Genomic DNA, 17,213 nt, shown 5'->3' with positions numbered 1-17,213 from the left:
AGTGTTGAAGACTAGCACGAACAAGGAAATTATAGAAAGTGATGGAATTTGGAATAAAATCATTGTAATTCTGTATCGCTGTTGTTCAAACATCTGTCCAGTGTCGTTTATAATTATAGATACCGAGGTAGTTACCCTGCTGTATATATATTTTTGCAAAAACAAAGCAGAGAATCATCCATTACAACACAATTGTCTCCTGGCACAAGTGGTGTAGGTAATTAAGAGCATGGGTGGCCAGGCCTCCACGTCCAGTGATAACAACAACAATGAAAAGATAGACATGAAAGAGAGAGAAAACGCAATAAACAAAATACATTTTCTGAAAAGAGAGATAAAGAGAGATAACAATTAACATTTTACCATCTTACATCCCGATCGAGTGATTATACCACTTGATTACGTCACGTGTCTAAATATGACATCCATTTAAAAATTAAACGAATGATGACTCATTAATAAATTTAGTCTTGATATACATTGTCGAATGAAATGGCATCAAAGAATTCCATTTTGGGGGTAAAACCAGAGGTTAGAATAAATATACCATTATGTCTGCAACATATTATGCCACTAAATTCTAACTGAAATATAGTGCAATCACCGGAGGTGTAGAAAACATAGTTGGGCTAGGATTGCGCCTGTTCTTTTTTTTACCGTACACATAGATTAGATCTTCCACATCACTGTACATATTTATATATCTGCACAACTTCATGTAAAGAACAGAGCTGGATAAGAAAGAGCATGGACGGAAAGAGCATGAAATCAAAAGAAGTATCGTAAAATAAGTTGAGAGAGAGAGAGAGAGAGAGAGGGAGAGGGAGCTCACCACAAATCCCATTACATCCCAAGTGAACGATAAAATTGGTCAAATGTCCTTCTACATTCCATTCCTAAAGTTTAAGTGCCCAACGCTAGTTTCAATCAGACTTATTTTTGGAGACTGAACAGGACTTCAATATCCTACTGTATTTATGTTAAGATTATAGCATTTATTCTGATAAACGAACTAGAATGGAATTAAAGTTATGCTTCTGATATTTGGGAGTCATTAATATTCGTCTCTGGTGATACTTTCAGTTAAAGGGGGAAGTCCACCCTGATATAAAGTTGGTTTTGATAGAAACAGTTTAATTTTTTTTATTAGAATGCTTCCACAAATCATTCACGAATCGAGTAAATATTAAGATCAATGTTTATAAGCTTGAATATCGAACCCCCCCCCCCCCAAATCAAAATATCTTAGTGAGGTGAATTTTTCCAGTTTTCACGAATGATACGTACAAACCATTTTTTACCATTCTACTTCCCTCACAACCAATACTAGTAGTAGTAAAAATGCTACATGAACTAGTTTACTGGGTGTCAGTGCTTGTTCTACCATTGTAGTGCTAATAACAATTAAACAATTATTATGATGATAAATAATGACAAGAATGATAATACTACTACTGCTACTACTACTACTACTACAACTAATAATAATAGTGATGATAATATCAATCATAATAATAATAATTAAAAAAATAATGATAATAATAATAGTGATAATAATAATAGTGATAATAAAATTATAATATAAATAATAAAAATAATTAGGTCAATGTGCCTACTGGTACTCTAGTAACACTATTACTTTTATTACAAATACTATGTATGTTATTTTAGGTAGTGTAGTTGTAGTTTCACTTTGACCATTCATTTTTGTAATACTCTCTAATTGACAAAGTCCAGGAATTTTGTAGTTCCTCACCAATGTATTACCAAAATAATTACGTATAGTCACAAAATGACCCTTTACACGTTAGTGAAAGATGTTCTTGTTTGCGAGCCTGCAATCCCAGTCTGTGCAGCCACGCAGAGCCTCTGATACATAATATACGTGACTGTCATATATTACTCGGACATATGCATTCATCACTGTCTGTGAAATGTTCTGTTTGTTTTTGTTTTTGTTTTCCTTGGGTGCATTTGATATGTGCTACATCATGTATACTTTAACTTTAATAACCATTGGTCTCAAATAGTCCTCTATTAGTACATAACATACTGTTTCTAAGCGCACAAAATAACATCAAGCAGGTATACTATAAGAGGGGGAGGGGAGCTAGGGGGTGGGGGAGGAAGCAAATGGAACATCCCTAAAGTTCCTCCAATTGCTAAAATGATATGTTCTAAGAAGGTTTGTTAGTGATTGTACAAAGCTCTCTATAAACGTAGAAACGAAGTATATTACAAAGCGTTGAAGAACATGTGGCAAGGCAAAAAGGCATGGTCGCCATATCAATCATTTCCTTGCACGGGGTCCGGTAGATACATAGATAAATCGGAGATGCGATACGTGTCCTTTTATGCTGCTACTACTACTACTACTGTTTTGTGTTACAACTTCCGATACGTTACTACTACTACTACTACTACTACTACTACTACTACTACTACTACTACTACTACTATACTACTACTACTACTACACATACTACTACAGTAGTAGTATGTGTAGTAGTTATAGTAACTATAACTATAACTAGTAAGTCAATACAGCTGCTGCTTCTTCTTATCAGCAGTATAAATAATTTTGTATATTGCTTTGTTCAAGTACATTTTATCCATTTCTACAACACAAATCTTGTAATATACATGTCCGAATCATCAACGACCAATTTATCGAAATTGTTAATCATTCATTTGGTAAATAACATGTAAGCGGGATATTTACAGTGGTGCATTCGGTTAAGGATCTGAGAGGGTCCCCCTCACCCCGCTGGCAAAATCAAAGTACCCATAAACCTTCACTAGTACACAAATTTCCCCTCCCCCCTCCTTTTGTTTTCTCTGGTCAAATTTTGTTTTAAATAATTTCCCCATCAAAGCAATAATTACAAATTATATTTCTTTTGGTGTGTATCAGTACAAGCTTAGAAAAAGATGGGTAGATTGCTGACAAAAGCTCTTCTTCTTTTTGTGATACGAAAGACGCAGACATTATATCAAGCTAAGAATCGCAAACTTCAAATCTGATGAAAAACTATATAAATGTGAATAATTTCATGAAATTGTTTAGTCTATAAAGCGTGTATTTGTATTTATAACTAAATAACATTGTAGTTGTCTTCGGTATCAGATGAACGTACATTAAACAATATTGACATTTTTAATTTCGCGATATTTTTACTCCAAATTCCCTTTTTAAAGCCATAAATTAATAAAGAACTACATATTTATGGTAAAAAGTATGTGAAGTTCATATTATCTGTTTTGTCAATAATTTGTTTTAATATCTTCAAGATAATATAAATGCACAAAAATGTAACGTTTATAGCAGGTCAAAGGTAAAACAATTTTGTGTCCCTTCCGTTACGCTGTTGTAGGTACTTGTATTTGTTTTTTTCATTTGTATATATAAAAATGACGTAAAATACAATTTTTAGGTCTTGTTCTGCATGTACTTTTTGGAATTTGAAATTACATCGTTTTATATTTCCAAAGCTTTGATCGAAGATCGAAGATTAAACTTCTCTTGCAAAAAACTTTAATTATCATGATAAGTGACCATTTCACCGCTAAAGCACACCAGAGAAAGATGCTTTAAAATGTTGTTGTTTACTAATGTATTATGTCATTATTTCAATGCCTGCACACTTTGCTTGTACCCGTCTGTCACGCTCAGTTTTTCGCCCCTATCCAGATGGACGGTGTTAGTGCCAGGCGCATAGCTAGGTGGGGGGGGGGGGGTCGCCCCCCCCCAAAAAAAAAAAGAAAACACAGAGAGAGAGAGAGAGAGAGAGAGAAGAGAAAAAAGTAAGAGGACGAATAAATATGCATCATAATCATTTATTAGAAAATGTAATTGTGAAACGAGCTTTGAATTCTATAGCCACCAGCCCAGCCCAGCGCAAACAAAAATTCGAAATTTTGTTTCACCCCCGTGCTGCACCCCCTGGACCCCGACAAAGAGACATGATAAAGACTGTGTTAAAAATATTATAAAAGAAACAACATTATATATGCATCATACTCATTTATTAGAAAATGTAATTGTGAAACGAGCTTTGAATTCTATAGCCAGCAGCCCAGCCCAGCGCAAACAAAAATTCGAAATTTTGTATCACCCCCGTGCTGCACCCCCTGGACCCCACCAAGGGCCCTAAGGCGGGCCTCTGAATGCTCATCCGACCGTTAAATTCCTAAATCCCCTAGCTTCCTGGAGCTCTGTCCCCTGGACCCTATTAGGGGCCCTGGACCCCACGCCAATTTACGCTTCACTCTACCTGGTCGTAAATACTTTAGCCCCTTCCTCTCCCACTTTGAAAAAAACGTTCCGCGGGGCCTACAGGCATGCAACATGTAAGAGTCGGATGGTGATGCAAATTTTTGTTCTGCCCCCCCCCAAAAAAAAAAAGTTTTTACTCTTTACGCCACTGCATAACAATGAATCAAACATTATTTTTGAACATTCAGAAAAGGATTAAAAGTAGAGGACGGTACAACGAATCGTCTTCAGTTTATAGTTTAATGAAACTTCAAAGCTTCAGCATTCGCACAGGAGCTAGGGCGCTTCGCGCACTCTGTAAGTGATTCGAAACCCTAAAATAAAATCCTAGCTATGCGCTTGTTCAGGGCCCATGAAAGCACTGACAAATAATACCCGCATAGTTACAAAAGAAAAAATCAAAGATGAGCCCTTAAGGAGAGTGAATCAAAAGTATCACAATGCACTCCATTTCGGGGAGCCCTGCCCCAATACATTATATCATAGGTTTTCAAAACATATATTTTTAATTTTTGCACTTTAGGGGAAAACTTTCCGCAAAATAAACTATAAAAAAAATAAAAAAATAAAGAGTAAATCCATAAATATGTGAGGATTGGGTGTCCATTCTGTCACGCTTGAGTTACCTAAACAAATAAATTGAATATAAGATGGAGCATATAAGACACGTTGACTTTAAAAACTAAATTAAAACAAAATATGTGGTCCTTTGACAGAATAATACATAGTTAGATGAGTAAATTGATGATAGAGGGCGTAGAAAAAATTAAATGAATCAATTAAAAAAAATATAAAAACAATGTTTAATTTTATGAAAATGTTACAGTAATGTTATAATACTTATTAGGATTCAGATCATTAAATTTCAGCACGATAGGAATAGGGCTCATCAATTAACAGTAGTTTGTTATAAACGCATCAAAAGACTCTCTATCAAGAAAGGTTTGCAAGACAAACTCATTTTCAAGGCGATGGTAAACTTTTTGATACGGCATTTGTTGAAGTATTCCCACAGTGGCTTTTCAATTGATGTCCGAATGATGTAAATAACAAATTTCTTTATATCATGGGAAAGCAAATTTGGAATGAAAAACATTTAATTATAATCTTAATGTTACAAGCAGGGTCAATACCAAACATGCGTTGCGTTCTCCCCCAAACTCCTGGGGACCGCTCACAGGATCCTAAAGAGATCCAGCATTGGGCCTACACAAGGCCTGACACATTTTAGAATGACTTTGATATTTTTGAGTGAAATTTAATATATATGCTTTATATATATATCACAGATAGAAATAGACTGAACAATATTAGTGAGAGCAATAAAAAGCGAATTTGACTTTGTATAAGTACAAATTTCGATACGAAAACTGGATTGCATTCTCCCCCAAACTCCGGGGGACCACTCCATGCACTCAGAGGTACCCCTAGAAATCCAGCTTAGGGCCTACACAAGGCCTGACACATTTTAGAATGACTTTGATATTTTTGAGTGAAATTTAATGTATATGCTTTATATATATATCATAGATAGAAATAGACCGTACAATATTAGTGAGAGCAATAAAAAGCGAATTTGACTTTGTAAAAGTACAAATTTCGATACGAAAAGTGGGCTTCATTCTCCCCCAAACTCCAGGGGACCACTCCATGCACTCAGAGATTCCCCCTAGAACTCCAGCTTGCCTACACAAGGCCTGACACATTTTAGAATGACTTTGATATTTTTGAGTGAAATTTAATGTATATGCTTTTTATATATATCATAGATAGAAATAGACTGTACAATATTAGTGAGAGCAATAAAAAGCGAATTAGACTTTGTAAAAGTACAGATTTTGATACGAAAAGTGGTTTCATTCTCCCCCAAACTGCGGGGGACCACTCCATGCACTCAGAGGTACCCCTAGAACTCCAGCTTGCCTACACAAGGCCTGACACATTTTAGAATGACTTTGATATTTTTGAGTGAAATTTAATGTATATGCTTTATATATATATCATAGATAGAAATAGACTGTACAATATTAGTGAGAGCAATAAAAAGCGAATTAGACTTTGTAAAAGTACAGATTTTGATACGAAAAGTGGGTTTCATTCTCCCCCAAACTCCAGCTAGGGACCACTCCATGCACTCAGAGATTCCCCCTAGAAATCCAGCTTAGGGCTTGTACAAGGCCTGAGACATGTTTTTAGAATGACTTTGAAATTTTTGAGTGAAATTTAATGAATATGCTTTCTATATATATTACAGATAGAAATAGACTGTACAACATTAGTGAGAGCAATAAAAAGCGAATTAGACTTTGTAAAAGTACAGATTTTGATACGAAAACTGGGTTGCATTCTCCCCCAAACTCCATGGGACCACTCCATGCACTCAGAGATTCCCCTAGAAATCCAGCTTAGGGCCTACACAAGGCCTGAGACATGTTTTTAGAATGACTTTGATATTTGTGAGTGAAATTTAATGTATATGCTTTCTATATAAATGGACTGTACAATATTAGTGAGAGCAAAAAAAGCGAATTCGACTTTCATTAAAAGTACCAAAAATCGAGCAGAAACCTGGGTTGCATTCTTTCCCAAACTCCAGGAGGACCACTCCGGGGTTCTTCTAGAAATCAAGTTTATAGGGCCAACAAGAGGGCCGAAAACATTTCAGAATGACTTTGAAATGTTTCAGTGAAATTGAATGTAGGTATATATGCTTGAACATTGTACAGATAGAAATAGACTAGGTTGCGTTGTCCATGAAACTCACGGGGCAGCTCAGGACAGTGAAGGATCCAGGGGAGGGGGCCCTTCCCTTGGCCCAAAAAATAGGCAATTTTTGTTTGCCCAAAGGGAGGGGGGGATGTTAAGTTTTAAAAAAAAGTAGAGCTCAAACCCCCTCCCCCCCCCCTGTTGAGCCACTGAAACAAAATTTGTGCTCGCTACCCCCCCCCCCCCCCCCCCACGCTCATTTGGCCAATCGGCTGAATATTTTGCCCCTCCCTCGCCGCCGGCTTGATCCGCACCTGGCTCAGGGTTCCTCCCCGCTGGGTGAGGGGGGGGGGGGGGAGGACAGGGTAACTTTGCTAGTCATTTTAAGGACGGCTATTCATAAGGACCGCTATTTATAACGAGGAAAAGGGGGTCACTATTCACGAAGGCATGAGAACCGCTATTCATAATGTGAGATAAGGGTCGTTTTTCATAATGCACATTGAGGGTCATTTCTCATAAGGAACGCTATTCATGATACAAAATCGAGGTCGCTAGTCATAAACATGAAGAAGGGGCACTATTCATAATTTTTAGAGGGGGTAACTACTGTACTCATCATAAAGACCGCTATTCATAATACGAAATTAGGTTTGCTATTCATAATACGTATATAATAAATAGCGACCCTCTTCTAGTATTATGAACAGAGACCCCTATGAATATAAACGACCCCATTTTGTATCATGAATATCGACCCTCTTCTCATATTATGTATAGCTGTCTTTAGGAATAATAACCCTTTTCTCAAATTATGAATAGCGGTCCTTATAGGAATGTGGTCCTTATGAATAGCGAGCGGTCCCTGATTGAGCAGCACCCATGGCGAGTAGCAGCACATCTGGAAAGAGCTCACTTACTCTTGAATTTACTATAATAAAACTGGGACGATCGGGTGTGACGATTTTATTGAAAGTGGTGGATATTTTCCAAGGCGGTTCTCTTCCAACTTGCTAGGTCTACTTGTTTTGTCACTTTTAATTATATTGATTATCTCACATCTCTAGGAACGAAAATAGGCCAAGTCGCAGGGCTGCTTTTTTGGAGAAAAATTACAAAAATATGTTCATTGTTTTTTTGTGATGTACATGTCAATGCATGAAGCCCAAATTAATGATATTGATAAATCTGTGCGACCATCGGCGAGGACTTTGCATGAACAAGTGAATTTATTTCAATTATTTTTGTGGGATTCTGCATCTGCAATTTTCACTTTAGCGATATTATGAATGATATATTTTCCTGAAGAAAATACTTCCCCATGTTTAAGGCCAAGATCTGAAAAGTTGGGGCACTTTTAGGGATTTTGCAGCACAAAGTTATGTTCCATGTTTAGGGATTTTTTTGCAAAAAAGTAACCCATTAGAGCGGCACATCACTGTATACTGTATGAGGTTGGGAGAATTTACTGTTAGAGGGTGATGCACAGTGATGCCTTTAAAGAAAACTATAAGTATATTTGTGGTTTGAAAACAAAATCAGGATTTTTGTGCATGTTTAGAGGGTTAGTACATGCAGTAGAAGAAATATAATGAGTAACATTTCATACAACATTTATGCCATTTTTTTTTATCAACCTTCAACAATGTTACCGAGTCACTTTATATCATGAAAGCAATTTCATATTCTTGAAGACGGAATCGTTTGAGCTGCCATCGAGTGGTCATGTCTTGCGATAATTATGCCTCGGGTCATTTGTCACAAGTACCTTCTCAAACATGGAAACTATGTTTCTCGCATTCAAGAGATATGTACAATTTTTTTTGGTCTATACAAGTATAGTAATATATAACGTGTCGAAAGAAAAATGCTGAGCACAACATCATTGGTAAAAAATGGTATTATATGAGTCCAATTAATGGACGCATGAATTGTAAGTTGCATGAAGAATGTACAGTGTACATGGGGTTGGTAATCTAGAGAGTTGGGGGAAAGTTCTTTTCATTTATCGTGTATTTCTCTACATAAAAATGATATTTTCAGATGATGTAATCATTATCATTTACAGCGAAAGAGTTTTAATAATTGTCATTTCCCAATTTTCAGGACTAAACTCAAAACCCGTTATCTAAAATATTGTTTGTTTATCTCATATAACTTTTTTGTCATGACTGATGGAAAAACTTATCAGAATGGGACATGGGACACCGCCCTCTATTCTAGCCGTAGGGGTAAAATACAGGAAGGGGGTAGTTCGGGGTTGAGAACTCCTTAATACATCTTTTTTTTTTTGGGGGGGGGGGCAACCACATCACCTCATGATTCGGGCGACGCGATGGGCTCGCTGTAATTTGTCTTTTCGTGCCCCATAATGCTTGTCGGAATGAACGAAATATATTCAATTCTATAAATAAACTACTAAAAAAATTGGCAAACTTATCAAGCTTCTTTAAAGTTAATAATAATTATTGCAATTGATAAGACTCTACATATTTTAATTAAGCAAAGTGGCATTAAAGTCAGTCCTTTTGCGAAGGGATTTGCAAATTGATGTATTTAGCCCCAGGTCCTGCACGATATGCCTCCTGGTTTCTTGCCCCAAGAATATTTTGAGGGAACGCGTTTCGAAATGAGATATGAAAATGGCTTTGAACTTTATTAATACTGTAACTACAATTTTTCCCTTGATAACGAATACAAAAATGAGTGGTAATATTCTCTCCAATTTGAAACATCCCCCCCCCCCATCCACTTATTGGTGGGTGTTGATATATCACGATGAAGGCAAACCTTAACAAAATCTGTAACGCTCACTTTTGCCTACAGTTTCCCTGAAAAGTGTTATTCATGTGTAGACTTAAAGATAAAGTTGAACATTGTTTATCTGATGTTCTTCCCCACTTGCATAATACAATGATAACGCTCAGAAATTATTTTCACCTCTTCCCAGAACTCAACCTTCTCCTTAAGTGACTTACAACTATTAATGCATTTGTTTACTTTGTGTTGCAATGTCATTGCAAAGTATTTTTCAATTTGATCTTGATTACTAGCTTTTGAAATTTAAGGAAGTAGACCCAAAATAAAACACACACAAATCGCTTTAGTGTGGTTATTTTTTGTTCTTCAGAGTAAACTTTTTTTTTAAATATTAAAGTGGTTCTTAATCAACATTTCCCCGAAAATCAATTTGCTTTTCAACTGTGACTGATGCTTTTCAGTAATTTCGATTGCTTTCGGATTCATTACGCGGTACCCGCTGCTAAAATATGACTTGATGGTTGTCTAGTCGCAAATATCCTCGAGAGGGCGCCACCCTACTAGGACACATTTCCTGCATCGTGCCTCTTTTCAAAAGCATGCAGTACATAAATTTAGTTCAACACAATTGTGCAATATTCTCTCTAGCCTACTGTAATTCTCCTTTTGAATTCTTATGCTTCTTGTCTCATAATGCGCCCCGGAATAGTTTCCTAGATAGATGGCGTACTATAAGTGTTTGCGTTGTATACACTTTTCCTTCATTAGTAATGATATTATCATTCTTATTATTATAATTATTATTATCATTATTATTATTATTTAACCATCATCATTAGGTGATACGTACGTAGACGTATCACCTTTTGATTTCGTCAAGATTTTTATTATTTATTTATTTATTTATTTATTTATTATTATTCTTCCTCGAATTTGTTCGCAGGATATCTCAAGACTGAATAAAGCCATTATCATGAAACTTGCCATGATGATAGATCTTAGTCTAACTTAGAACTGCGTGACTTTTCAAAGACTCAAAATTATCGTGACGTCATCCAGGCGCCATTTTGTGAAAATAAACTTATGATCATATCTTCATAACGGAAAGGAATTTTTCATTCATATTTATCAGGAAGAAGATCAATATCCATCCGGTCAATTTCAGATCAATAAACGTGCGCAAATGCGCGCGTGCGCGTTCGTACGCGCGTTTACGCGCGCGAAAAAAATTAAAATGCTCCAAATCATCCCAAATTTTTTTTGCATACGTTTCAGGCCATATGGAGCATTTGACAAAAAATCACGCAAACGCGCATGCGCGCGCGTTTTTTGCGCGTACTAGCATTTTGCAACATAGAATCGCCGAATGTTCTCTATCATCATATTTGGTACATCTTTCCAAGCATTTTGATAACTTGTTCACCTTTTAATAACGCAATGAGCGTCCGTCAAAGTTGACAGCGCGCGCGGACCTGCGTTATCTTTATCCACAATACATGAGCAAAAACATGTCTATACAAAATTCTTTGTAACTCTTCAGAATAGATAGAAACTCCCAATATTTTTTTATATTTAGATAGGTTATAAGTTGGAGATATGATTTCATGTCTCATTTGACCCTCAATTAACTCATAACGTCATCATAATGGCCTCCAAACTCAAAATTTCAATTTGCATATTATGACGTCAGCATAATTTTGGAAAATTGATTGTATCTCTGTAAATATTGATTGATTTTCTTTTAAATTTTGATATGTTCTACCTGAGACAATTTTCTACAAATAAATAATCCACAATTTTCCATTTTGACAAAGGCATCATGGCGTATTTTTGCAATTAAAGAAGGCATGTCAATTTTTCACATTTTACGTGTATTCTCTATGGGACATGACTTTTTCTCAAAACTGGATTCTACACTCCTGTCTTTCGCGAGCAAAATCTCTGTTGTTTTAGCTTCGTTTTCGCTGAACTTCGGATATGTTGTAGCTGAGACAATGAGCTATCACAAGTGCGCCCTTTATTTTTCGATTAGATGCCGGGATCATGCTCATATTTCACTTGCAAAGTAGGATTTCAGAATTCCATTTCCCGTTTACGTGTAATCGCTATGGGAAATGTTTTGGTATATCGGTAACGCACTTGACTTCCAATCTCGAGATCCCTGGTTCGAGTCCGGGTGTCTCCAACAATTTTTTTCTTCACTTTTTTTTCCTTTTGACCTTCACTGTACCATCTCCTTTGATTATTAAAACACGTAGAATCGCAAATAATGTCACAAACAACCCTTTTTACTTTATTATTACCCTATTTTCACTTAATCCATTACTTTTTGCGTGTAATCTCTATGGGAGATGACTTTTTCTCAAATCTGGAGTCTACATTCCTGTCTTTTGCGAGCAATATCGCCGTTATTTCTGCTTGGATTTTGTTGACTTTTGAGTAAGTTGTAGCTGAGACTATATGCTATCTAAATCAACCCTCATTTTTTCAATAAGATGTCATGATCGCGCTCATAATCATGATCATTATCATCATGATCATCATTATCATAATGATGATAATCATTTATCAATTACATTTTCATTTCTTTGAATAAGATAAAATCGTCAAAAGGTGTTCTTCATGATGTAAATTAGAGTCAAATGTGTAACTGGTTACTGCACAGGGTCAAAGGTCATATATTGTTTCAATCTATCTTCCCTAGATCCATGATGATCAAGGAGACACAATTTAATCTTGACATATGAATAGATCATAATGGGAGAAGCACATAAATGGGAGAAGCATTTTACAAAATAATATATCGTGTAATGCATTATTCGTTATGTAAACCATTATCATACGTATCACCTAATTCGTCTAAGTGACGAATTAAAGTCTAGTATTTATTTTGTGTCTGTATAGAAGAAATTATTATTATTCTTCCTCAATTTTGTTCGAAGGATATCTCAAGAATGGCTAAAGCCATTATCATGAAACTTGCCATGATGATAGATCTTAGCCTAACTTAGAACTGCGTGACTTTTCAAAAACTCAAACTCATCGTGACGTCATCCAGGCGCCATTTTGTGAAAATCAACTTATGATCATATCTTCATAACGGAAAAGTATTTCTCATTCATAATTATCACAAGTAAGATCAATATCCGTCAGGTCAATTTCAGGTCAATAAACGTGCGCAAATGTGCGCGTGCGCGTTCGTCCGCGCGTTTACGCGCGCGCAATAATTTACAATGCTCTAAATCATCCCAAATTTTTTTTGCATACGTTTCAGGCCATATGGAGCAATTGAGAAAAAATTATGCTCACGCGCATGCGCGCCTGTTTTTTGCGCGTACTATCGTTTTTCAACATAGAATCGCCGAAATTTCTCTATCATCATATTTGGCACATTTTTCCAAGCATTTTGATAACTTGTTAACCCTTTAATAACGCAATGAGCGTCCGTCAAAGTTGACAGCGCGCACGGACCTGCGTTATCTTTATCCACAATACATGAGCAAAAACATGCCTATACACAAATCTTTGTAACTCTTCAGAATAGGTATGAACTCCCAATATTTTGTCATATTGAGATAGATTATGAGTTGGAGATATGATTTTATGTCTCATTTGACCCTCAATTAACTAATGACGTCATCATAATGGCCTCCAAACTCAAAATTTCAATTTGCATATTTTGACGTTCGCATATTTTCGGAAAATTGATTGTATCTCTGTATATATTGATTGATTTTGTTTAAAATTTTGATATGTTCTAGCTGAGATAATTTTCTACAAATGTAGTATTCACAATTTTTATTTTTGACAAAAGTATCATGGTGCATTTTTGCGATTAAAGGAGGCATGTCAATTTTTCGCATTTTGCGTGTATTCTCTATGGGACATGACTTTTTCTCAAAACTGGATTCTACACTCCTGTCTTTCGTGAGCAAAATCTCGGTTGTTTTAGCTTCGTTTTCGCTGAGCTTTGGATATGTTGTACCTGAGATAATGAGCTATCAAAAGTGTGCCTTTTATTTTTCGATTAGATGCCGGGATCATGCTCATATTTCACTTGCAAAGTAGGATTTCTGAATTCCATTTCCCGTTTACGTGTAATCGCTATGGGAGATGTTTTGGTATATCGCTAACGCACTTGACTTCCAACCTCGAGATCCCTGGTTCGAGTCCGGGTGTCTCCAACACTTTTTTTTCCTTTTTTTTTTCCTTTTGACCTTCACTGTACCATCTCCTTTGATTATTTAAACACGTAGAATCGCAAATAATGTCATGAATAACCCTTTTTACTTTATTATTACCCTATTTTCACTTAATCCATTACTTTTTGCGTGTAATCCCTATGGGAGATGACTTTTTCTCAAATCTGGAGTCTACATTCCTGTCTTTTGCGAGCAATATCGCCGTTATTTCGGCTTGGATTTTGTTGATTTTTGAGTATGTTGTAGCTGAGACTATATGCTATCTAAATCAACCCTCATTTTTTCAATAAGATGTCATGATCGCGCTCATGATCATGATCATGATCATCATGATCATCATTATCATAATGATGATAATCATTTATCAATTACATTTTCATTTCTTTGAATAAGATAAAATCGTCAAAAGGTGTTCTTCATGATGTAAATTAGAGTCAAATGTGTAACTGGTTACTGCACAGGGTCAAAGGTCATATATTGTTTCAATCTATCTTCCCTAGATCCATGATGATCAAGGAGACACAATTTAATCTTGACATATGAATAGATCATAATGGGAGAAGCATATGAATGGGAGAAGCATTTTACAAAACAATATATCGTGTAATGCATTATTCGTTATGTAAACCATTATCATACGTATCACCTAATTCGTCTAAGTGACGAATTAAAGTCTAGTTATTATTGTAGTTATTATTATCATTATCATTACTATTATTACTAATTTAACATTGTCATTAATATTATTTCTACAATTATTATCATGCATATTGAGGCGAATTCATCCAATGGCCAGGACTTGAGATAGGTAGAATTCTGCATAAAAGCAAACACCGACAAAATGCCATTTAACGATCATTCACACTAAACGCATTAATAATAATATAGGCATGGGTGTAAAGTCAATAGGGAAGCACGGGCGTATGGCAGCATTCTATTGAAGGGGTGCACGGGGGGGGGGGGGTCTGATATGCCAACAACATGAAAAAACTAATAAACTCAATCATTTGCTAAGGGAATCACCCACTAGTGACTACTCAAACGTTTGGAAACCCATATTTCTAAGGTAAGTATGAGGAAGAAAAATGCAAATGATTTTCGTATAATCCCTTCAACTATTTGCATGTTACGAAACAATCAAATATAGAGAGTATCAGAAATACATAGGGAAGAAGGTGTCAAATGGCTAGAAGCAGCTTTCATAATTCATAATGATAAATTGTGCATATAATTATTATGCCGTTGTACGATTAATCATAAAGGCCTGGGCAAAATGTTCTCTGCATATCAACACACATACTTTGAGAAGAAGAAAAAAACATTCTCTTTAATTCAAAGTCGTTTTACAACTTTTTGAGCATCACATAATACATTCAGCTAAACTTGACACGAGGTTATTTTCCGCAAATAATATTATTGTTTATTCTGAATTTTGCAGAAATTAGATATATACGAACCCTTGTGCAATTTAACGTTGGAAATTTGGAATTGAATTAGGGCCTTGAGCGAAGAATACACGTTTAGCTGACCAAAAGTGCAAGTGGTTTCCACTCCCCGTGGGATCATAAAATATGTCATCTAGATCGTTTGCCTGTAGGTCTGGAGTATTGATGGTCGTTAAATACCTTTGAAAGGTCATTATATCTTATTTTTATCTGACAATTTGAAGCGTTAAAGAGAATCAAAATAAGTTATAAACAAGGCATATACAAGTCTCCAGCGGTAAGGAAAAGACAAGCATAATTTAAGATATTTTCAAGTCGTGTTCATAGTGCTCACAGCTACAATAGGGACTTTTAGATTCGCACGAAGACAATAGGTCTATGCTACGATCGACGTCCTGTTAAAGCACTGCCGTGAATGGAAGTACCACGTATCAGTCCACGCAAATCTAAAAGTCCCTATTGCACAGCAGACGACAACAGACTACAACGCCGCCTACGTCGGGGACACACACAGCGTCTCGCCGACAACACACCCCACTCATCGACTCGAAACTCTCCTTAGTCCGCAACCCGGAGACTCCAGCCTAGACGGATAGTCAGACGAATTACCAGCCGACCATCCATGCCCGGGCCCCGATGACTCAAGCCGACACGGTCACCTTTTTTTCCCTGACGTCCGCACACCGGTGACTTAAGCTCACGCACGCCAGCTATTCCCCACTCCTGACGACGGATAGTCAACCTGTTCGAAACGTCGAGCCACTCATCCTCTTCAAGCGCTATAGTTCTCCTGAGAACTATATGCTAAGAAAGATAACAAACAGTCCTTTTCAGGACTACACTCCTCCAAGAAAGATTACCGAGTCAGAGTCCTTTTCAGGACTCCTCAAACCTCTCTCTCTCTCACACACATGGTGCAACCGCAAACCTACTGTATGAATATCATGTTTGTCGATCATAGTTCTATGTAGCTTGATGTCTCATGGTAATTTAATCAATCTAAGCAACAATTTCTGAATTTTAGCGACAATCGTACGCCATTGCTGCTCTTTAATACTATTATGACGTGCAGTAACTAATTTAAATTTCAGAACTCATGATAAATTAGTTTAACAGTTGATTCCACTTGGTTGATTCTATTGTTCGGATTATTTAGCAGAATGAGATAGAAATTGACATTCCCATGGCTTACGAATTTGCGTTAATAGTTGTTCATCGTCTGTACAATGCTATTTGAACAATATTTGGTGACAAAAGACGGCATTTCTATGTAGCGTCAAAAGCCATCAAATAACAAAAACATGGCAGATAAAAAGATCCTCAGTACTGAGTCTAATAATTCAAAGAAAACTTAATTTGAACCCGGCCATAATTATGTCTCTCTCTCCCGCTCTCGTTTGTCATTGCCTTCATTTCTCCTCGCTTACTTTATTTTTACCACGGAATATGTAATGTGTATGCACGTGTATGCCTCAATCATTGAGAATATACTCACTAATATCGCTGAAATGATTCTTCTCCTACCCCTTCTTCTTCATTTACCTCTTCATAGTAGTTGTAGTTGTTGTAGTAGTAATAGCAGCAGTATCATAATAATCATTATTAGGTGATACGTATGAAATATACGTATTACCTTTTGATTTCGTCAAGATTGTTCTTTATTATTATTTATTTTTATTATTCTTCCTCGAAGTTGTTCGCAAGATATCTCAAGAATGAATAAAGGTATTATCATGAAACTTGTAATGATGATAGATATTAGTCTAATTAGTCAGGTTTTTTGTCTTCTTTGTCAATGGCTGATTGTCACCGAAACGGAGTTAA

Source organism: Strongylocentrotus purpuratus, unplaced genomic scaffold (assembly GCF_000002235.5).
Source record: "Strongylocentrotus purpuratus isolate Spur 01 unplaced genomic scaffold, Spur_5.0 spur5_contig_36, whole genome shotgun sequence".
NCBI classification, from domain to species: domain Eukaryota; kingdom Metazoa; phylum Echinodermata; class Echinoidea; order Camarodonta; family Strongylocentrotidae; genus Strongylocentrotus; species Strongylocentrotus purpuratus.
The sequence above is the reverse complement of the archived record's forward strand: the minus strand, read 5'-3'. Positions refer to the sequence as shown.